Below are 24398 nucleotides of genomic sequence, written 5' to 3' on the forward strand. Positions count from 1 at the left end.
GAGCCATAACCAACTCTATCCCACCTCCACCCACTGCAGAGCCATAACCAACTCTATCCCACCTCCACCCACTGCAGAGCCATAACCAACTCTATCCCACCTCCACCCACTGCAGAGCCATAACTAATTCCTTATCCCACCCCTACTCACTGCAGAGCCATAACCAATACTCTATCCCACCTCTACCCAATACCTGAGGAGTCCACCTTCCAAGTCCCTCAGAGGTAGCACAAGCCAGGCACCCAAGAAGCACAGGCTGGTTGAATCACCCTAATGAACCTCTCCCAGAGCCCGAAAGGACAGCATGAAGTCCGCAACTTCACGGGCCAGGACACCGCCACGGCCGCGATCAGGCACGTGAGGCAGCGCCAGCCAGGAGTCCCACAGAATAAACAGAATAAAGCTGGAGTTGGTCAGAATTTCTGTGGAGCCAGTGACTTCAGGAAAATGAATGCCAAGCTCCATCACAGAGGCGCCCTGGGCAGGTCGAGGACACTCGGGAAATGTTGGGCACGACACTGGTTTGCCTCAGGAGGCCCCGTGGCGCTGAAAGGAAGGAATCCCCTGCGTGTAATTAACCTGCAGTGCTTGGCATGACTTCCTTCACCTCATCACAACCACGGATCCCAAGTACCCACCATGCGGACGACACGTGGTCGGTGCCCACACAACCAGGTCCACGCAGGAGAAACAGCAGAACAACAGGTAGATCGAGGACATTAGAAGGCAACCGAATGAGAGTCAGGATGGTCTGGCAGGAAATTCGTCGAAATATAATAAGTTAGGGTGGACGGGCCTTGTGCCCTGTGCCAGGCACCGTTCCAGGGGCTTGAACACTCACAGTGGGGGGTAATAGGACTGAACTGCCTGACCACAGGTGATCGTGTAGAGAACTCAAAGACCATCAGCACGTGAAAACCCTGTTGGGTAACACTACTACCTTTTTTTAAAATATAATTTTATTGATTTTAGAGAGAGAAAGGAAGGGAGAGGGGGAGAGAGAGAAACACCGATGAGAGAGAAACATCCGTGGGCTGCCTCCCGCACCACCCGCACCGGGGGCGGAGCCTGCAACTCGGGCGCGCGCCCCACCCAGGCATCAAACAGGCGACCTCTTCGTTTCAGGGTCGACACTCAACCACCGAGCCACATGCTACTTCGTTCATGCCCCGTAGCTAAAAAATGTCCCCCGAAGACACCCCCAGACGCTAACCCCCAGAATCTGCAAACATCTCCTTACATGGTTAACGACATGATTAGCTTAAGGATCTTAACCAAAAGGCCATCGCACGTACCCTAATAAAACGGAGGCAGAGGGAGATTTCACAGAGAGAAGAGGGAAAGACTCGGAAACTAGGAGAAAGGAATATAAGCAGAGGCACCGGTGGCAGCGATGTGGCCGCAGCCAAGGACTGTGCAGTGACCAGGCCCACTGGCCCCAGAGCGTGCGGGGTGTGGCCCTGCCCGCAATCTCGGCTTTGCCTGAGGCCCTGCTTCTGGACTTCCAGCAGAAAGGGAAGGGAAGGAACTCTCGCTTTTTTGAGCCACCAAGTCTGTGGCTTAAGAAGTTAATAGACTCAGTAACCACTATGGCTCTTTATCTCAACAGTGCACACCCACCCCCAGGTCTCCCCCCACGCGGGAGAAGCAGGCAGGCGGCCTGGGCGGGGTGGGCGGCACATTCACAGTCAAGGGGCCAGGCCCAGCCAGGTGCGAACCCCCTCAATCTGGCCTCCCCAGCGCTCCTGCTGGCTCCGGGGAGTCGGCATGTGGGTTCCCAGGCCGTGAGGGGTAACCTGGGAAACAGTCACCCCGGTAACACTGTTTCTATGAAAATGTTCTCGAGATCCAGAAAAAAAGGAAGCGTAGAGGAAACGTAGACGCAGAAGTCCACCCTGGGGGCAACGGGGGCGCTCACCCCACAAACACCACCTCCCCACAGAGCCATCGAAGCAGCGAGCAATTACCCTGTTGGTGGAAGGGTCCCAGTCACACAGTCATACCTGTCCGTCCGGCTGTCCCCTGCCCTGCAGGCATCAGCATCTAAAGAACAGCCGTGGCCAGCCTGCCGGGGCGGCTCAGTGGGCTGAGCACCATCTTGTGCACCAGGAGGTTGTGGCTCGATTCCCGGTCAGGGCACATGCCCAGGTTGTGGGCTCCGTTCCCAGTAGGGGGCCTGCAGGAGGCGCCAACGGAGGTGTCTCTCATCACTGATGTTTCTCTCCCTCCCTCTCCCTTCCTCTCCCTAAAATCAATAAAAACATATTGAAAAGAGAAAAAGGAAACTATTCACTGGCTCTAAGTCTCCTTTCACTCAGTGACAAACATCAGGTCCTCCTCTTGAGATCAGACGAGTATTCACCACAGTCCTGCCCGGTGCTGCTCAGTGGTCAGAGCATTGGCCCTTGGACTGCAGGGTCTCGGGTTCGATTCCGGTCAAGGGCACGAACCTGGATTGCAGGCTCAATCCCCGGCCCCGGTAGGGTTGCGTGCAGAAGGCAACCAATTGATGTGTCTCATGTTGATGTTTCTCTCTCTCTCCCCCTCCTCTCTCTCTAAAGAAATCAACAGAAAAAATATTCTTGGGCAAGGATTAATAAAAATAAAAGTAAAAAAAATAAAATAATTGCCTGGCCTCTGGCTCAGTGGTTGAGCGTCAACTAGGATCCAGGCAATCGGGGTTCGATTCCTGGTCAGGGCACATGCCCAGGTTGCGGGCTCGACCAATGACTCTCTCATCATTGACGTTTCTATCTCTCTCTCCCTCTCCTTTCCTCTCTCTGAAATCAATAAAAATATATCTTAAAAAAATTAAATTTAATTTAATTTAATTTAATTTAAAAAAAAAATGGAACATGGAATTATGATATGATCCAGCCATCCCACGTCTGGGTACACCTTGAAAGAGACGAAGCCAGGGACTCGCATAGGTATGTGTCCACCCACGTCTACAACAGCGTTATTCACAAAAGCCAAGACTTGGAAACAACCCACGTGCCCACCGCTGGGGGAGTGGAAAACACAATGTGGTACCAACAAACAAAGGGATGTTATTTGACCTTAATACAGAAGGAAATACCGACACAGGCTACAACGTGGGTGAGCCCTGAGGACACTGTTCAGGGACATGAACCAGCCACAAAAGGACAAGTACTGCGAGTCCACCTGCATGAATCATCCACACCAGGCAGACTCACAGAAGCGGAACGTGGAAGGAGGGTGGCCCGGCGAGAAGGAGGGACACGGGGACTCCGTGTTCAATGAGAACGGAGTTTTCAATTTGGGAAAATGAGAGAGTTCTGGAGCTGGACGCAGGGAGGGTCGGCAACAACGTGAATGGCTTCATACAAGTGTACTTAATGCCACTGAATGGTACACTTCACGTGGTAACCCCTTTTGTGTTACATATACATCTCTCACCACAATAAACAGAAACACGAATAGCTGTTCAAGCACGATGCCTTTACGGTGAGATTTTATTTTTCTTTTCCTTTGAGCTCCACGTTTTTGTTCATGAAATTTCTCTTTTTAAAAAAAGGCACCTGTGGTATTAAACACGAAAGGGGGAAAGGTGACCGTCTAGGGCAGGCCAGCCCATGTAGGACCCTCTGCTTCAGGGACTCACGGAATTCCCGCGGTCGCGACCTCCCTCACTTCTGAATATGAATGATCACAGAGTGAAAACCCAGCTCCCGCTCAGTGTTTCTGGAAGGCATTCCCTTCAGGCAGCTGTGGCCACGAGACCCGCCGGAGCCCTGCCCAGCCGTCCGACGGGACGTTTATATCACATATAAACATAAAGACACATCACACAACATAAGCCGGGGGGGCTGCTGGAGCAGGAGACAGAGCGCTGGTCTTGGACCAGCTGAACTCAAAATCTGCTTCACCCACTGACTCCTCCACTGGACCAATTAAAATCTCCCCAGGCTTCTGCCGCCCTTTCCACAGGTGAAGGGACACCTGCACCATATGGTGACAATAAATTGTGGAGCGGAGCCATGCCTACAAATGTCAGGGGTTTCCACACAGCATGAGTGACAAAGCACAGCCTGCACAGAGCAGGGCTAGCAACTGCTTGGTGCTCGCTGCCTTCACCCCACAAATACACGAACTCACGCAGCCAGGGCCACGTGCTGCTGACTCCTGGACTTCTTAGGGAGAAGCTGCTAGATTTACTCTTCATTACCTCACGTCAGCTCATTCGCTAAATGGAAACCCTTCATCCTAAAATTCTTAGCAAGGCTGGCTTTCAAACATTTTATGGTCGGATAACTGGACACCTTTGTTTAAATTAGAAAACAGCTAATAGGGTTTTTCTTAAAAAGCCATATTCTAGGATTCCAGAAAACCTAACACCAGCTGTGTGATCCTGGGCAAATTACTTAACCTGTCTGAGCCTTGGTTTTCACATCACAAATGACTACGCAACACGGGTACACAATTAAGCCTCTCGACGAATGCCAGGAGGGTAAGCTGGGTTAAAGAAAGAAGGAGAGCAAGGACTCTAACTGAGAAATTATTAATCATGTCCCTACCATAAAATTACTACGCATATTTATTTATAGTCTAAGGGAGCCCTTGTTTCTGGGCCTCAGGCTCCCCATCAGTGGTTAGTGAAGTTCTCTAACAAGGAACTTCTAGTACAACTGTTGTGCTGTGTATGTCCTAACAACACAACTTTAAGATGAGTTCAAAACGTTTTTCTTTTGACCTTCACAGTAGTTTTTGAAATGTCTGATTCTCTGTATTTATTAAACATTTGGGTTTACCTGTGAGATTTTTTTCCATTTCTCATATTTCTTTTTTCTGGCTATGGTCTTTCCTTTTCTGTTTAAAGGAGACCTTTCAACATTTCTTGTAAAGCTGGTTTAATGATAATAAAACTCCTTTCGTTTTTGCTTGTCCAAGAAACTCTTTATCTATCCTTCAAATCTGAGTGATAATCTTGCTGGGTAAATTATTTTAGGATGTAGGTTCCTTTCTTTGAGCATTTTAAAGATGTCCTGTCATTCCCTCTGTCCTGAAAAGTTGCTGCTGAGAAATCAGCTCATAGCCCTAAGGGGTTTCCTTTGTAAGTCATTGTTTCCCTCTTGCTGCCTTCAACACTGTATCTAAGTTTTGCCACTTGTAACTGCATGTCCTGAAGTTAGGTCTTTTTGGGTTCATCTTGTTTGGAACTTACTCTCTGTGCTTCCTGGACGTGGATGTCTGTTTCCTTTCCCAGGTTAGGGAAGTTTTGCAACGATGCCTTCTTTCAATAAAGTTTCTGTTCCTTTCTCACTTTCTTCTCCTTCTGGAATCCCTGTAATCTGAATGTCTCCGTGTTTGATGTTATCTCAGTGGTTCCTTGGGTTATCCTCTTTCTTTTTGTGTGGGGTTTATTTCTGTTCTGATTGGTTGATTTCCACTTGCCTGTCTTCAAGGTCATTGATCCATTCTGTGTTAGCTAATCTGCTGTTGATTCCTTCTAATGTATTTTTCCTTTCAGTTATTGTATTCTTCAGGTCTGCTTGTTTTTTGCTTGTTTGTTTTTGATTTTAGAAAGAGAGGGGAAGGAAGGAAGAGAGAGAGAGGGAAGCATCGATTTATTGTTCCACTTATTTATGTATTCATTGGTTGGTTCTTGTATGTGCCCTGACCGGGGATTGATCCTGCTACCTTGGCATATCAGGACTATGCTCTAACCAACTGAGCTACCCGGCCAGGGCAGGTCTGCTTGGTTCTTTATCGTACTTTCTAACTCCCTAAGTTCCTGAATTCCACTCTCAAGTTTGATGAGCATCTTTATGACCATTTCTTTGAATTCTTTCAGGCAAATCTGTTTCCTTAGGGTTTTTCTCTGGGGCTTTTTCCTGTTCCACTGAAAGATATTCTTCTGTCTTCTGATCTTGTTTGACTTTCTATGTTTGTTTATATGAATTAGACAAAATAGCTGTCTCTCCCAGTTTTGAAAAGGTGACCTTGTGTAGAAGCGGCCTCTGTGTAGCCTGTGTGTGACAGGTGGTGTTGGCAGGTCAGTAGGAGCCAAGCAGATGCCTAAGGCATCCAGGGCATAGCTACCTAGCCAGAGCAGCTCCAGGTGGGGAGGCCAGGTGCATGTAGTAATGCCCTGTTTATTCTGTTTGCTCCATTTGTTCAGGGCTGAAATGGGCTCAGGCTATGTGTCCAGGAACAAGCCGCTGCGACCTTGCAGGTAGGCCAGGGCGCCTGAATAGAGCCCCCACCCATCCTACAGAGGTGAAGTGGAATTCCCACAGTCCCTGAGAGGTTCTGCCTTCTCTATACAGTCTTACTCTTGGTCATTGTATAGAAAGTAGTCTTGTGTAGAAGCAACCTCTATGTAGACTACATGTGCTGGAAAGTTTGGGGAAGCGAGTTAGAGCCAGACAGGTGCTTATGGTACCTGGACACTGGCCTGCAGGGCTAGAGCAGCCCCAGCAAGGAAGCCAGGTGCCTATGGTGAGCCTTTTGCCTCCAAGAAAGGGAGCAAGAGGTTGTCACCTCTGAGCAACACCGGCCAGGGCAACAGATATGTGTTTATAAGCTTCAAGTCCAGAACCTCCAACCTAGTCATCTTCCCTCCTCCAACTCCAGGGGTTTCTCTCCTATCCCTCCCCCACAGGAGATTGTCCACTAGAGACACAGCCAGACTCTCACAGGGAAGAGCCAACCTCCTGGGGCTCAACAATTTCTCTCACCTCTACCTGGAGGTCGCATCGTTCACTGCCCACCACCTTGGCTTAAGCAAGGACTCACCTGCTCTTGTAACCCCCCTGCACATGTTTGTTCCCTCTACCATGTCGCAGGTAAGACGGTAACATGGCATTCACACAGCTATATCAGGAACTAAACCGTAAACTTCTGTCCTGACCAAGCCCCACAGGGCCCGATACCACCGTCGTTTCCCAGTTCTTGTCTAGTGTCACTGCCATCTGCCAGGGCAACCCTGGGAGGGTCTCCACTGGACTCCTAATGAAAAGGTTTTGGCCCGGCCGGGCATGGCTCAGCGGTTGAGTATCGACCTAGGATCCAGGTGATCAGGGTTCGATTCCCGGTCAGGGCACATGCCCGGGTTGTGGGCTGCAGCCGATCAATGACTCTCTCATCATTGATGTTTCTCTCTCTCCCTCTCCCTCTCCCTTCCTCTCTCTGAAATCAATAAAAATATATTTTTTAAAAAAAAAAAGAAAAAAAGAAAAGGTTTTGAATGTGACCCATACTTATTTCGTGGGCAACTGAAGGTCACCAGCTGAAGGTCACCTTCAAGCAAAGTTCTCTATATACCACATTCCTCTAACCTTATTGCGCCACTTTACAGAAAGGAAAGTTGAGGCTGAGAAACAGCATTTAGGCCAGAATGGCCCAGAGACTTGAACAGAGATCCATTCAACTCCGCACTCCCTGCTCCTTACCCTCCAGCAATCCTGTCTCCCATCAGGAGAGTTGTGTTCAAGCTGGCGGAGGAAGGCTGGCTCAGAGCACTGGAGCTGTGAAGGTGAGGCTCCACGGAGGAGGCACAGTCACAAGAGCTGAGAGAGACCCACACAGCTATCAACAGCGGAGTGGCCCAGAGACCAGCAGCCGGGCCTCCCGGTGGGCTCGCACCCAGACACAAGGCTGCCGCACTGAGCAGGCAGCTGGCCCACCAGCTGGTCATCGGCATTTCCAACCCCAGGACCAGCCGCCAAGATCTGGATCCCTGGCCGCCCTCAGCATCCAGAGCCAAAGACATGGAAGCAGCCAGTCCTACGATGTAAGAGGGACCTACTCCTCTCCTGTTTCCCTTCAAGACTGAGCCTTATAAACAGAGTATGGAGAGGGCTCTAGTCCTAATGAATTTAAGGAGTAAGGAAATAAATGCTTCCTCCTGACAATCAAGAACAGGACACAGGACTCCACCACCGGCTCCCCCTCAACGGCAGCAGTGCGGACTGTGCCCCGGGGAGCCCACGCTCACGGCTCATCTCCCTGCAGATGGCAGCTTGTCCTTCCCCAGGCTGAGCTCCCCTCCAAGCCCTGCCTCACCTTCCACAGCTCTGTGTTTTCCCAACGTCCTCTGTGTGCAGCCGGTTTTGCAACACCTCCTAATTCACTGCTACCCACAGAATTAATGAACACGCTGTTTACTGCCCCCTCGCTGTGTGGGGCAGCTCGGGTAAACCCAGGCTCCGCTGGCCCACGGGCAGGTCCTCCACCCTGGGCTCCGTCCAATCAGCTCCCTGCTGGAGTGGCGTCTGCCCAGCTCCCACCCGGGGCTGGCCCTCGTCCAAGGCAAGTCTGCGCCGTGAGCCAGCCTTCAGGTACCCGGGAGGGCCGTCCTCCCGGGGCTGCCGCAGTGAGGGCCACTGCACAGAGGAAGGGCAGAGGTGCTCAGAGGAAAATAAAGCCACGCTCAGGTAAGGCAGGGCCTTCCTGGGAAAGCGCGGGGGACAGAGGGCCAGCTGAGCACACGGCTCTCAGGACTTCCCCGGGTGGCCCCCACCTTTAGGAGAAACAATGCACAGGGTGAGATGGAGGGAGGGAGTGAGAGCGCCAAAGGAGCAGAGGAGGAGGGCCGGGAAGGAGGGCAGGAGAGAAGGAAAGCGGAATCTGCCTTTTGTATTGACCACTGGTTCCATCAACAAATACAACCTGACTATGCGTTTTATGCTCAACAACACAGGAGTGAAATAAAACAAGATCTCTCCTCACAAGGGTGTTGGGATCCATCCAGGGAAACAAACCAGCCACCCACAGCAAGGAGACAAATATGAAAGCATCAGGCGATGCACAGACAGATGCGGTCGACCCCTTACCCACGGGGATCACTCCAGCTCCCAGCAGACGCCTGACCCCTCGGGCAGTGCGGGGCCCTTCCATACACACCCGGGGCAACGTTCAGTTTATAAAGAGACACGCTAAGAGATTAACAACAACTACCAGTAATATGGAACGGTTATAACAATACAGCTTAATAAAAGTTATGGGAATGGCTTTGGGGCCACTATTAAAAATAAGGGTCACTTGAACAAAAGCACAGTGATGCCCCGACATCCAGCTGATCACCAAGGTGGCTACTGAGTGACTCATGGGCGGAGCGGCTACAGTGTGGAGACTCGGGACAAGGGATGGAGCGGAACAGCGAGAGACTTCATCCCGCTACTCAGAGTGGCACAGCATTTAAATCCTGTGATTTCCTATTTCTGAAATTTTCCACTCAAAATCTTCAGATCGCGAGGGCTGAGGTGGGTAACTGAGATCACGGAAGAGAAACCACACCTCGGACAAGGGGGGACGACTGTGGTTCATTCTTCAACGGAGCCGCTTCTGACGCAGGGATGGACAGTCAGTCTGTCCGGGCAGCACCTGGACAGTCCCACCCCACAGCCGACTCGGGACCACCGCGGGTGCGACGGCCCACGGGTGACTCTCAGCTCTGCTGCTCTTCCCTCCGTGGCTTTTACGCTCTTGGTTAATTTTTCCTAAATTAACTCAGGGTTTTATGACGACGCCTCTTAATTCTGAAGCATTTAAAGGGGAGTCAAGCAATAAACAGGCAGAGCTATCGTTATTCATAATAGGTGCTGATAGCCTATCTACTCAAGCGTCTAAATTTGCCCAAACGAATTTGCTGCAGAGAAAATTCCTGCCTTATCGTGTGCGAGTCGGGAAAGTTCAGTTTCTGGAACTTTCCACTTGCCACTCTCCCCACATCCTCGGGCTCCCCACGCCTTGGGGAGCCCAGCAGAGCTAAGGTTCCTGAAACAAGAGATAACTCACCCAATCTAGCAGCTACCCCAGGAAAATAAGGGGACAGCCATTCTCTAGACCAGAATCATCCAATTAAAACATAACTTTAAATGTTCTAGCAGCCACATTTCAAAAAAGTGAAAAGGTTAAGTTACATGTAATAACCTACTTTATTCAACTGACTATTGTCAAAATTAAGAAACACCTTACAGTCCCCTCCTGGCGACAGGCCATCCTGGGTCAGACGAGCCACTTCTCGGGTTCAGCAGCCACGGGGGGCAGTGGTCGCCCGCGGGCAGCACAGCTCACAGCCCCTGCGGTGGAAACGTGTGGCGGCAGGAAGGGGCTTAGATAAAGGATTCCCAGAGGCCCAGATGCTCCCTCCCATCAGCTGACGAGTGTGGACTTGTGGACCCACAAAATCCACACGGCGTGGCCTTGTCTGTGGCATGTCCTCTGCTTCCCCTCTTTCCGTTTAAAACAACACCCACCTCACAAGGATCATTCTCATGACCACGTGGAAAGGAGCCAACGTGCCTGCAAACACGAGGGTCTGGGTCTATACCAGTGGCCAGCGGGACGGTCATCTTCATCAACACCCGTCGTAAGGGTAGTGACGAATTACTCGTAAACCACGACCCCTCAGTCTTTGCCCAGAAGAAAGTATAAATGAAGGACAGCACATGTCTGCAAGTCCCACCAACTCTCCAGGAAGCTCCCTAAGGAAAGTGCAGACGGCTGCAACGAGACACTGGACACGAACACCGGTGGGCAGAGGGGACAGAACGGAATAGCCTTCCTGTGAGTCCACGGGGGCCACCAGCACAAACCCCACAACTGGCGGCTTAGACAACAAAGCCATTCCTCAGTCCTGGCGGCTGGAGTCTGAGATGAAGCTGCCGCAGGCCGGCTGCCCGAGGCCTCTCTCCTCGGCCTGCAGACGGTCACCTTCTCCTGGTGTCCTCCCGGGCCTTTCGTCTGCGCTCGGGCACCTGTGTGCCCAAACGTCCTCCTCTCATGAGGACTTCTCCCGAGTCACACTGGTTCAGCCGCTAACAGCCTCACGTCAACTCGCCCCTTTAAATACTGTCACATTCTGGGGTCCTGGGGGTCGGGGCCTCCACTTATGAATTTTGGGGACAGTTCAGCCCACGATCCCGCACCACAATCTGCAATCTTGCATTAGGTGCTCACAGAGCTAAAGCATCCAGGCGACAGAGGACAGGTGCGGAGCGAGAAGCTCTGTCAGAAGGATGGACGGGGGGGGGGGGGCCATGGCAGCCACTGCGAAAGGCGGTTCTCTGCGCCACGGGCAGTCGGCAGCGGTGGGCAGGCAGAGCCGTCCCTGCAGGAAGCAGCTTCTAACCCGTCACCTGCTCAACCAAGGACAAGGCTGTCCGGCGTCCGCCTCTCCAGACTGCCTTTCCTGCCTGCCCTCGGTGTCAGCAAAGGCCAGCCGTGTCACCTCCACCTGGGGTGGACACGCTCCCTCAGAGGGACCGAGAGGCAGCCTCTGAAGGGACCAGTGTCTCGGCTACTCAAAGGCATCGCTGGGACCAAACCCCAACCCGCCAGCTGATCTCCTGCTCTGACCCTGGCGGCCACTCAGGTAACGCTCCCCTGCTAAGCTGTCACGGAGAAGATTCCGGGACTGAAGGGTCTCCTCACTCCTTCCCACTCTCAGATCCCATCCAGAGGCTGTCCCAGGAGAAGGGCAGGGACGGGCGGGACAGACCCCTGAGGAATGAACTGGAGAGAGGAGCGGCCGTGGGAAGGAGGCTGAGACTGACTGTCACAGGCCAGGAACCTGGGGCCACAGCACCCGGGAGATGCAGGAAAAGGTTCCCCCCTGGAGCCTTCGGGGGGAGCAGAGGCCCCGCCGATGCCGTGGTTTTGGACTTCTGGCCTCCAGAACTACAGGAGAACATCCCCTGTCGCCTTAGCAGCCCTAGAAAACCGACAGACTCGGATTAAGCTCGACTTGACCACTGACCAAGCTTTAGACCTTCAGAGAAGATGGGACAGCTCACGAATGAAGCACGTCCTGGGGAAAGATCCCGGAGAAAAGCTGAGGTCCGGAGGCACAGCCATGACTGGAACCAGCTAAGACCACTCTCCAAGGAGAGTGGGGGGGCGAGGAGAGAGGAGCAGCCGACCCCCAAAGTCAACAACTTTCTGAGGACTGAGGGTCCGGCTTCCATCCAGCCCGAGGGGATCTGTCCACAACGGAGCCAGGGGCCAAAGCTCCTGTTGACATTCAATTCCTGGGCCTCTGGCCGCCCTCGGCCCTCTCCTCTTTGTTCCCGCAGCCAGAACACACTCCTCCCGGCCTTACTGTGAGGGGAGCACCGGCTCTTAATCCCCACGGGCAAGTGGATTACAGAACAAAGCAAGTACCACTTGAAAAACCTAAATTTCCACTCAGGGCCACCCACCCACAGATGAATGTCCAGGGGATTAACTCAATGCTTCTCATTATAAAAGCAACCCCGACATCATTGCAGACTCTTTCCAAGTTACTGAAACTTTTGCATAAGGAAAAAAAACCCTAATCTCAACACTCAAAGATGTATGTGGTTGGTATTTTGACTATATTTACTATTGGTGTCTGATATCATTAAGAGAAACGCTTCACAATTTAAAAAAAAAAAAGGTTGAAGATGAAGTATTTGGGAGGAGTCACCCAGACAAAGAAAACGGGGGCTGGGGCACGGAAACCTGAGAAAACAGAGACAACTGCGCCCAGGCCATCAAAGGCCATCAACCATTTTAAAGCTGCTGGAAGCCAGAGGGACTTTATTCAAACCCAGGGAGGAAATTCAGAGAGGAACCTCGCTTCGGGTAAGCATCCTGAAGTCAGTCGCAGGAACACTCGGGGCATTAAACTGTTAAAGCGACTCGTGTCCTCACTAAGTTCTCCGTCTCAGAATTCCACAGAATGGCTTTTCTAAACTGGAAAACTGTACCTTCATATTTCCCAGAAAGACTCCATTTTTCCCCAAATTTTGGTTTTCTAGCAACCATAACACAGCCATCAAGACCATATTTTATGCCCCTGGAGACAGTTTGCCCAAGTCCCTGTAACAGCCTGGGTGAGGTCCCAAATGTCACCGGGGCTGGCTCTACGCGATGTAAAAACAGAAAGCACTAGGGGTCCATAAATTCACTTTTCCTGACTTGGGTAGGATTCAGAACAGCTGTATCACAGGAAAGACGACGTGGATTTCTGCCATTAAAGCTCAAGAGGCTGGCTCTGGCCAGTGGATCGGCTGGTTAAAGCGCTGTCCCTGATACGCCAAGGTTCCAGGTTCATCCCGGGTCAGGACACATACAAGAACCACCCAACTGCCCTGGCCGGTGTGGCCCAGTGGTCAGCCCACAAACCAAAGGGTCTCGGGTTCAACTGCCAATCAAGGGCACATACCTGGGTTGCAGGTTTGGTCTCTAGCCCCAGTCGGGGCGTGTTCGGGAGGCAACCAATCGATGTGTCTCTCCCACATCAATGTTTCTCTCTCTCTCTCCCCACCTCCATCCCTTCTACTCTCTCTAAAAATCAATGGAAAAAATATCCTCGGGCGAGGATTCTCACTCACACACACACACACACACACAAGAACGGGCATTTACTTGGATCTCTCGCCTTTGACCAGAAGACTCCAAATTCCTAATACCAACCTGCAACTTTTGCAAATAAAGGCCACCTGATTTTGACTCCATTTCCTGGCAGAAACAGGTCATTTGGGTGTTTTGGTGGGAAGTGGGCCGAGGTCGTGCGGCAGGTTCCCGAGGGAATCTGAAAGGTTTGCGACAAGCGTTGAGGGTTCAAGGGACCAAGGCTGCAGGCAGGTTCAATCCCAAATTAAGTAATTAACTGTCAGGGGAGAAAGGGAAGAAACCACAGGGTGCGTTTTGTAAATCAATGTTTAAATAATTAGATCCTGAAATTGTTACGTGAAAACCTTAGTTATGAGGTTTTAATTTTCTAAATTACAATGAAATGTTAAAGTTCGGCTGATATAACCGTAGAACTGAAGTGTTAATTTCTCTTCGCGGGGGTTCCAGGATGAGGTCACCACTCCTCACTCTAACACTCATAAAGCTTCTAAAATGTCACCGTAGCTCTCGCACTGAACGTGGAACATTAAAAAATTTTTTAACCCTCACCTGAGGATATGTTTTTTTGTTTGTTTGCTGGAGGGGTTTTTTTGGTTAATGCTCACCTGAGGATATTTTTTCCATTGGTTTTTAGAGAGAGTGGAAGGGGGAGAGAGAGAAACATCGATCAGTTGCCTCCCGTGTGTGCCCCAACCAGGCACAGGACCTGGAGCCTTTGTGGCATAGGGACAATGCTCCACCTGGCTGAGCCACCCAGCCAGGGCCGAAAATATTTTTAATGCTCAATAAACTGCTTAAGAGGAGTTTATGATCAGCCTGCACACGTCCTGCCCCCATAACATGAACCCCAGCAGTTCTAGGGCTAAACAAGCCTTTTGTGAGCGTCACTGGCGATACCCTGAAGTCAGGGAGGGGTGACGCTGCTCAGACACAGGGAAGCCCAAAACACTGGAAATTATTACCCAATTTTTAAAACTTTCTACCCTAAAAAAGATACTTTATACGGCTTAATAACAACCACAATTTTTTGCCTGGCCCGGCGTGGCTCAGCGGTTCAGCGTCGACCGAGGATCCAGGAGATCGCAGTTCGATGCCTGGTCAGGGCACAGGCCCAGGTTGCAGGCTCGATCCCCAGCAGGGGGCAGGCAGGAGGCAGCCGATCCATGACTCTCATCATTGATGTTTCTCTCTCTCTCCCTCTCCCTTCCTCTCTCTGAAATCAATAAAGATTTTTTTTAAAAAATAAAAAAACAATTTTTTAAACAACCAAAATAATTTGATGCCCCTGATTATTGATTATTGATCTGATTATTGATTTCCGGATACTCACTTCCAAGTATCCAGAAAACACAAACAGCTTTCTTTCCTAAGTAATGAAATTTAAACGCGTCACCTCTAACAGGATCTGTGCCTTCTGAACGCAGGACTCTCACCCTCAGCGTTACTGACCATGGGTCAGGTCATTCTCCATCTGGGGACAGTCCCGTGCTGTGCAGGATAAAATGATGTCCCGGCCTCACCAACTCGATGCCAGATGTCTCCTTGTATCTAAACAGACGCCGGCATTACCTCCCGAGGGCGAAAACCAAAAAAAGTCTCTGTCACTGCCAAATGTCCCCTGGCGAGTAAACTGCCCCCAGGTAGGAACCTGTGTCCTAATATAACACAACAAAATGTGACCCAGCAGAAACTTAACACCCAAAAGCTGATGCCCAGAGATAGTTCACTTTCAAATTACTTTGCAAGTATTTCCTCACGTAGCTTTGATAAATAAATCACTGAGTCATCCACACAGCCTTTTAAATAAACAAAGTATTGCTCTTTTTTTTATGTGAAATCAGCTTTAAAATAGAATGTTTCAAGTGCTCCTTTTCTCAAGCTCCTAAATTAAGTCATGCCCACGGCGCTATAGAAAAGAAAATATAAAGCTGGCGTGCCACCCCAGCGAGGGAGAAAAAAGCAACGGCGAAGTACAACTAAGCAAACATCTTCCACTGATGTTCAGCTTTTAAAAAGCAAACACTATGCAAAGGACACCATGAGGAACAGAAAGCAATGATCCGCAGAAGGAAAATGTTTGCAAATCACGTATTGGGTAAAGGACTTGTACCTAGAAAAAAGAATTCACGCAATTTAATAAACAGACCAAAAACACTCCAAAAATGAGCACATGTCTGATCAGACATTTCTCCAAAAATATACAATCAGCCAGTGAGCACAGGGAAAGATCTCAACATCATTATTTCTCAGGGAAATGCAAATCAAGACCACAAGGAGCCCTGTCCGGGTTGGCTCAGTGGGTACAGCACTGGCGGGCGGACGGAAGGGTCTCGGGTTCAGTTCCGAGCAAGGGCACCTGCCTCAGTGGCAGGCTCGATCCCGGAGCCGGTCGGCCTGTGTGGGAGGCGACCAATGGATGTCCCTCGCTCTTCTTCTCTCTCCCTCCCCCTCCCTCCCTCCCTTCTACTCTCTCTAAAAATCAAAGGAAAAACATATCCTCAAGTAAGGATTAACAAAAAAAATAAAAATGTTCTAAAATTGATGGTGGTGATGGTTAGACAAGGCTGTAAACATGCCAAAAACCACTGAATTGTGCAGGTTCAAGACCTGAGTTGTACAGTATTAAATTCTATCTTCATAAAGCTGTTATAAACACGACCGACAGACAAGGCAGGGAACACGTCATCACACCTACAGAACTCAACCTCACCCGCCGCCGGCAGCCGGAGCTGGGGGCCCATGGGGAGCTAGGGGCCCATGGGGAGCTGGGGGCCCATCGGGAGCTGGGGTCCCAGCGGGGAGCAAAGTTGCAAGAACAGATAGGTGAGGTCACTGGTGTTCTCGCTTTATAAAGGGGAGGTCAGACGTCACGGTCGTGGAAATGGAACTCAAGTAGAGGGCCACGTAAGTCACATACAGACTAACGAACATACGAACTGTAAAACTTATCATCGAAAAGCTGGAGAAGGCAGGCAGGAGGTGGGGGCCATGCTGAAGCTAAATTATCATTTATCATAACGGGAGGTAGATGCAAAAGCGGTCCCGGCGTCTTACTTTGTGACACAGAGATGATTAAAACCACAGTGAAGCAGGGTGATGGTGGGAGCAGAGTGGGTGGGGAGGGGACTGGGGAGGAGAGTGGGGGGGAGGGGAGTGGGGACAGTGGGGGAGGGGAGGGGGAGGGGTGCAGAGGAGAGTGGGGGAGCGGGGGAGGAGAGTGGGGGGAAGGGGGGGATGAGGCTGGGGACAGGCTCCTGCTGCTTGCACCCCGCTCATCTGTTCTGAGTGTGTCGACACTGCGTGGAGCTATTACTGTACACACTGTTTTTAGAATCAATCAAACTCTGCTTTAATTGAGCTGAAAAATCTGCATTAAATAAGCATAGGATTTATGTCAGGAAAAATATTAAAGTGGACACCACGTCACTGTGTGGAACTGAGCAGTGTCCTGGAGCAACACAGCCGGACTGCACCCCTCGGCAGGCAGCTTGGAACCGCACGTTAGGTCCTGCAGAGAACAGGAACTGCGCAGAGCCCCCCCCTCCCCTTCCCCACGTGGGGCAGACAGCGAGACCCAGCACAGCCAGGCAAAATCACAGCAGGGCAAGAGCACTGGGCCGCCCTTAGTAACCTTGGGATCCAAAGGTCGTTTTAAGGAAAAAGTACAGGTGGCATTGTCCCCCCAGGGCAGTCCCGGGTCAAACACCTTTAAAACCCAGCGGGGGTCATGAGCCGCTAGCCCCCCAGAACAGGGCAGCCTGCAACGGCCGGGAAATACTACGGGGTCACTTAAAACATTGTCAGGGTTACAGCTCTGACCCTCGGGACTCAGGTCTGCAGGCGGCCAAACAGGGCACTTTTGAGAATGTCAGGGGAAGGAACTAACATGACAATCGGCACAACCAGGAGCCTCCCAGGTACCCTAGAAGGCTGGAGGTGTCCGCACCACAAGAGCCCGCCCTCTGTGCCCTTGGGTTCCAGAGATCCTTGCGTCCCATGAGGAAATGGAGATGCACATTTTGCAAAAGACAGAAACTAACACATTACCTAGGTTACCCGGGTCAGGCTCCTATTAAGTCAAAAAAAAAAAAAAGTCCACATAGAAAGGTCATGACTAGGACAAACCCAGTTCTGAGCCTGTAAAGCCGGGGTGGGGAACGTCCAGCCTGCGGTCCACATATGGACCTTGAAATCATTGGGTCTGGCCCTTCCAAGGCCACCACAGGCAGGACTCAAAATTCAATAAATCTAGAAGCTTTTTTCACTGCTAATTTTTAACTTGATAATTTTGTACGGCCCATGAATGATGTTATAAATATCCAAATGGCAGAAAAAAGGTTCCCCACCCCTGCTCTAAAACACGGCCCAAGAAGCAAGTGGAACTAGTGAACCCAGAATCCCAACTCTCCCCAACCTGCCTGCCGGACCCTTAATTCACCTGGCATGTGGCCAAATGCTCCCCATCCACCCAGGGGGTGCAGCTGGGTCCAAAGAGATCTTGCTCCAGAATCTGAAGACACTCTGAGGTGGCAAAGCTGGAATCTCTCCTCCCAAAACCAGGGGTCCCCTACATGGTAGGTGGAAGGGGAGGTGAGGCAGACTCCCTCCGCCAGCCCCTCGGACTCAACCTGCAGACACCAGGCCACCCCACCTCTTCTGAAGGCCCTGGGTGAAAATCCCCTGGGCTTCCATCCCCATGGTGCTGACAAGGCCCCAGGGCGCATCCCCACAGCCATGACTCAGATCCCCACACCCGTGACTCACTGACCTCCCCTCCCCTGCCCACCCCCAGGGGCAGCCTGGTGGCTTCCCAGTGCTCTTCGCACCTCTGCCAAGGGCAGGGGAAACCAGGGGCAGGAGCTGGAACTGCCCTGTTTCCAAGGTCAGCAGCTCCCGGCCTAGGAGGAGGGCGGGCGGGCAGGAGAGCCCTGGGCTGGAGGCAGCCGTGGCAAAGCAGCCACTTTCTGCAGGACACCCATCTCCTCCACGGCCACAGAGCACGGTGCCTGGTGGTCTCTTTAAGGAAAAGCACCGGAATCCCAGCCTCATCTCCAATCCCCTCCTCGCCCACTCCAGGCCGAGTGTGGGAGCCGAGGCCACTGTCTCCCAATCGCACGTCCTCACACACCTGCACACGAAAGCTTCCCGCTTCAGGGGGCAGAAGCCGTGTGAATGACTCAGTCACTTATCTATCAAAGCCACAAAGAAGAACACAGGTATCTTCTTCATTAAGCCAAACACCCTTCTCTCCCTCTCATTCCTCTTCACGAATTCAAAGCAGCTGGGCAGGAACACTTGCAGGGCCCTTCCTACGACACCCCGGTTTTGCTGGGGGCTCAAGGCTGCAGGGACCTCCTCCCTCACCAGCTGCACCCTGAGGCCAGCTGGGGAGAGAAACTTTGTAGCAGCCCCGAGGGCAAAGGGCCTTGAACAATCTGAGCCCCAAGATGCACTGGGCTGAACGCTTCCTCCGAGGAGCCCTGGCTGAATCGCCCCTCTTTGTTTAACACCCTCTAAGTGCACACAACCGAGCGGCTCTGACGTCACCCCAGAACTGTGGCCCCTCCGCTCTGCCGCCGGTTCAATCAGACCCCCACCTGCAGAACTGAACATACCGCGCGTCTCTTGGCCCAGCCTCTGGCGGGAACCCCTCCCCGAGCCAGAGAGCGCGGAGGTCGCCCAGAAGCATCTCACAAGCACAGGCCGACTCTCCGTACCCACAGTCCAGGCTCTGTGAAGTTCTTAATGAGGTCCCCGGGGACCCCGGGAACAGGCAGGTCTTATGCTGGAGGGGTGTGGAGGGAGGCGCAGGAGGTCGGCGAGGGGATGGAAGGGAGAAGTCGCCTAACTATTAATATCTTGTACCCTTTACACTAGAGCATTGTTTCATTCTCAAAACACTCTGTTCCTGGCTGAGTGCTGCTTTACTTCTGAGTGCCTCCTTTATTTAATAATAATAAAAAATCTTTACAAGTAACTGATTTGGCCTACGCAGATGAGAGATCCTTTTTTCTTTTAACACAGGAGTTATTATTGACAGAAAACAGCACTGAGAGATGAAACGACCTGAGAGTGGAATTGTGAAAAACAGAACAATTTGGCTGGGGCCTTGCAAATCTGTTTTTCCTGGTCCCACATTGAGGGGGGAAAAGACAGAGACATGCTCAGAAACATGCACTCTACCTATGTGGTTAATTTAGAAAGGAAAATGTATACATGTGCCCGTATACATACACATACACACACACACACACACACACACACACGCCAGTGATAGAGTGTTTCAAATGCAGGAGCCCAGACGACTGGAGACAAACATAAGCATCTCCCCTAAACACAAGCCTGAACCTGCGGGGTTCAGGAATCCCACAGGACTCGGAATATGGCCCACGGACACCAAGTCCCACCTCCTCACCTCACCTCACCCCTCTCACAGGGGCAGAAGCCCGGTCATCAGGGCTTCGTCCTCAGGGCTTCGGGGCAAGCTCTCCCCTGCACTCACGTAGGGAGGGCACAGGCGTGAACTCCCAATATTCACCTGCTGCCTCACAAAACCCTTCTCCTCAGGCAGTAAGCCCCTTGCTGTTGGGGCCAAGTGTATGCCCTCAGCAACTTTGGGGAGGAATGGTCACCCCTCCCTCCTGAAAGCCTGGGATTTGGTCAGCTGTCGGAACTGCAGGAATTTGGGGGGGAGGAGACAGGCCCAGGAGCAGGGCTGCCGGTCCTTTCAGGTTCAGAGGGGCGGGGCGGGGAGCTGGGAGACGGATCTGCAGGGGACAGGGGAGGAAGCCTTTGCTCTTCCTCTTTGGATGAGCATTGGAGTGGAGTTAAATTGTCAGCTTAATGAGATTTCCTAACCACGTGCTCCTTTCAAGTCTAGGTCCCAACCGATTTGTTCCCCAGACGGCAGCAGGGGGCAAAGTCGCCTTCCCATCCCTCAGGGCCGGAGAATTCCCAGAACAAGTGCAGGAACTGGAAACTGGTTATCAGATTATTTACATCCAGCGGTAACACCACTGCCCCACAGTGCCGGAGTCAGCCCCCACTCGCCGCTCCACTCACTACTCGGGGAGGCGATGAGGCAGATCCGAGAACAGAGGGGTGGAGGGTGCCTCCCAGTGAACTGTTCCCACTGGACAGGCCCCCGACCAGTTTGCATTTTTGCTTTGCTTATTTGCTTGTTTTGGCCGGTAATGGCCTCTGGGTCTACATTCAAAGGATGTGTTACTGGGCCCAGCTCAATAATCTGCCCCAACGGGCAAAGGGTTTTGAAACAGGAGCTTTTTTTTTCCCAATAGCATCTTACTCTGTTGGCAAGCCCGAGATGGTCATTTTTAAACCGTCTATCTGGTTACGGGCTGTTAAGGGGTCTTCTTGTTTTGGTTTTTCCTGTATGACACTGGGTGTCTCTTGGCCTAAAGACAGTCAGCTGGTGGAGCAGCAGAAAAACAAGCCCAAACACACTGACAGCATTTTGAAGCTATTCAATGAAATCAATGTTCCTTTCCCACCTTCCCAACTTAATCAACAGCTTCCTCCAGAGGTTTATTTCCCTCCATTCAATGATAATTACTTAGCAACTTCCGTGTTTACGGCTCAAAGCCCATCTCCCGGAGCTCTTTCCATGGGGTACGACAGAGTATATTCCAGAAGCCAGCGATTACCCGACTTCTGCTCCGAGGCACAGCTCAGATTTCACTCCTACCAGGAAGTGTTCCCTCCCGCTCCAGGTATCTCTTTGTTCAAACCTCCCTCCATCCGGGCATTAATCACTGTGCGCAGCGGCCATTGGTTCCCGCAGCTGCTTCCCACCTGGACAGGTTCCCTCCCCGCCCAGGCCTGGGCCTCGGCATCGCCTTAAGGAAGCAGGAAGGAGAAACAACGAAAACCTCACGGAAATTCAAACAGAACAGGCCGTGAGCGGTTAGTTAAGCACCGTTTAGTGAAGCCTAAGGCCATTAAACAAGCCCCGCTTGGAGCTGAAAACAGCAGCCTCGTGGTTTTTACAATGAACAGGAGCTGGGAGAGTGGAAAACTGCGGAAAGGCACCCAGGGCAGGACACAGGGCTCTGTCCTCTATAACCGAGTCCCTCTAGCAGGAAAACCGGGTCATGCCAGTGGCTCATTGGTGGCAGGCACTGTCCTAAGCAGTTTATTTATATGGTCGTCTTAACCCCTCCCACAGATGGGAATGCTCATCCCCACTTTGAAACTGAGACTCGGGGAGATTTAGTAGCCGGCCTGAGTCACAGCTTGTGAGCAGGTCCTGGAACCCAGGTTGACTTGACCACAGCGTCCAGGCTCTTAACCTCTACTCCAGCTCAAACAAAGTGTGCGCCAAGTCAGCACGCGTGGGTAACTGATCCGGCCCGCTATGACTCAAGGATGCCCCACAGCTGCTCTGCGGGGCCGCGTGGGCACCGCCAGAAGCGGGCACGGATTGGCCAGCGTCCCGAAGGGCTCGCGCGCGTCCTTCAAGACCTGCCAGCCTGCAGAAAAGGCAGGCTCCGTACAACCTGGGATGATCAGGGGGCAAGGACAGAGGACGCTACTGTTAGGGATGGGAGTGTGGCTCTGTCCGCACCCCGACGGCCGCCCATCTGAGAGGGACCCTGGCCAGGACGCACGGCCTCGGTGCGCAGGGGACTGGAAGCCAAGGCGCCGCCAGGGCGTCTTTTCCCTGCAGCATCTCGCCGGGAGGCCGGGGGAGGGGGCGTCACCTGACAGCACGCACCAACTTCTCCGGGCTCGGAGGGGCGCGTGCCAGCGGCCAGGGCCCGGGGGCGCAGCGCGCAGCTCCTGCCCAATGGCGAGGTCTGTAAACAAAAGCGGGCCCCACGCGGGTCACCGGCGGGTGGTAAGCGGTGCGGCGCAGCAGCATCCCGGCGGCCGAGCCCGCGATCGCGAGCGGGGTCCCCGCGCCCGGGCCAGGCATTGTCTGCGCGCCTGCAGGATGCCGCTTTAAAGGCCCCCTCCCAGGTCGGCCGCGGGTCTCCGGCCTGGTGTGCCGACCCCGGCTCTCCTCCCCGCGTGTCCGGCCCCGAGCGCGGCACCAATCACCAAGGTGAGCGCCCGGGCAGCGTCGCCGAACCCGGGGCCTGGAGGTGCCCAGGTCTGGGACGGAGGCACCACACACAGCCACCCGCACGCACACGCACACGCACGCCCTCCCCGAAGTTGATTAAAAAAATCAGCCGACAAATACAAAGTGCCGCCGCCGCCGCAAGTCAACGCTGACCTCCTGTCGCCGGGAAGACCGACCGCCAACGCCCGGACACTGTCACTTCCATTCGGCGCCGGGCACCTGGACGCCGCTGGCCCGTCTCGCTTCTTAAGGTTCGAGCGAGATGTCCCCCCGCCTCCCGAGTGTGCGAGCACGAAAACAATACCAGCCGAGCGCAATCGGGGGGAGCTAGGACCCGCCGGGAGCCCCGGTGTGCGGGAGACGGGGGTCGGGACGTGCCCGTCACGAGCGGAGGAGCTCGGGCACCCTCCTCGCGCCCCTCGGGGTGGCTCTGGACAGACGGCCGGCGCACCCAGGCCCGCGGTACTCACCCGCGACGCTCGCCCGACCTCCGCGACGGGGACGGCACGATGCGGGAGCGCCGGACCCGGGCGGCGGGGACCGAGGCGACCGCGGCGCTGCGGAGATGCGCGCCCGACGGCGGCGGCGCTGCTCCTCCCGGCCGCCGCGGCGCTCGGCCGGCCAATGGGAGCTGTCAAGGTGCCTCCGCGGGCGGCCTCGGGGGCGGGGCCGGGGGAGCGCGTGGGAAACGGGGCTCCGATTGGCCCGCCTGACGATCGCTCCGCCTCCGCCTGGCCAATCAGCGGCGGCGGATACGGGAGCGGGGCGTTCGGACGGGCTGGGGACTGACAACAGGAGCACGCTGGGTACCTGGCTCCTCCCGGCCCCCGCGCGCGGCGGGGAGGATGCGCGTCGGCGGCCCCGGGGTGCCGTCCCGCGCGGATCCGGGAGCGCGCCCCGGGGGCCGCGGGGAGGCGGGGAGGCGCGGCGGGCGGGGGGCAGCGACGGAGCCCCTAACAAAGCGGGCCTGGGCGGGCCGGGCGGCCTCCGCCTCCTCCCGCGATAGGCCTGCGAAGCTGCCAGTCACCTTTCCTAGGTGGGGGTGGCCAATGGCGCACGGAGCAGGGGCGCGAGTTGGCGCGCGCGCGGCTCGGCCTCGGGAGGGCGGTGGGAGGTGAAGGGTTCTCCTGCCGGGGACCGCGGAGGACGCGGCGCGGGGCTGGGGGGGGACCGCAAGGAATCGGGGTACCTGCGGCGCGGGTCCGGCCTGGGAGGCGAGAACTTTTTCGCGAGAGGAAACCTACCTACTCCCTCCGGGTTGGCGCCGGGCCGGCTCCAGGTGGGGCGCTGCGCCCTTGGCCAACCTGGGCCGGCCCTTCCCGCCGACTCGCCGGCCCAGCGAGTGAACCTGAAGTCTTGGCGGGGGCTCGGGCCTCGCCTTCTGGGCATGAGGTTCGTACAGACCTGGTCCCTTCTGCAAAACCCGAAACCGCGGTGCCGGTTGCCTTTCGCGAGGTGGCGAGGGACACGGAGACCCGTCGCTGACAGTGGACCCTCGGACGGCTCCCCCCGGCGCCCCGCCGGAGCTTCGGACCAACCGTTAGGGACAACCTGGCCCGGGGGCGGCGGGCGGCCTGCGCTCCCGGGGTCACCCGGCTGAACGCAGAGGGAACCCCTGAAGGAGTCGCCGGTGTCGCAGAGGGTGAACCTAAACTGGAAAACCCAAGTCTCGCCTGCCTCCCAAATCCAAGCCCTCGGCTCCTCCCCCACCCGACGTGAGACTTTCCTCCCCGGGCCTTGCTCCTGAGGCCTAGTCTACATTCTGCAGTCATCCTTTTAAACAGAAAAGTATGTTGCTGTCTCCCCTGGGTCTCCCCCTGAGCCCAGAACCCCCCTCAACCCCCATGCTTGCTGTTCACTGAGCTGGTCCCCCCCTCCTTCAGGACCCAGCCCCGCAGTCGGTGCTGAACCACAGGTGTGCAGGGGTCCTGCGGACACTGGGAGCTTCCCACAGCCCCTCAAGGCT

General features: G+C 53.9%; 1 protein-coding gene across 3 annotated transcripts in view; it reads right to left on the reverse strand.

Annotated features, from left to right (window-relative positions):
• Window positions 1–23055, reverse strand: part of TIAM1 (TIAM Rac1 associated GEF 1) — a 216376-nt gene extending 193321 nt beyond the window's left edge. Inside the window, exon 1 of one of the 3 annotated variants that reach the window (XM_081137622.1) lies at window positions 22903–23055. The gene's annotated coding sequence lies outside the window, so the exon portion shown is untranslated. Of the gene's footprint in view, window positions 1–22585; window positions 22749–22902 lie in introns of those variants that run through there. The other 2 variants (XM_081137620.1, XM_081137621.1) reach the window with 2 other exon arrangements.
• Between the last annotated feature and the right edge of the window lie 1343 nt (window positions 23056–24398).

Source organism: Miniopterus schreibersii (assembly GCF_964146895.1).
Source record: "Miniopterus schreibersii genome assembly, chromosome: 5".
NCBI classification, from domain to species: domain Eukaryota; kingdom Metazoa; phylum Chordata; class Mammalia; order Chiroptera; family Miniopteridae; genus Miniopterus; species Miniopterus schreibersii.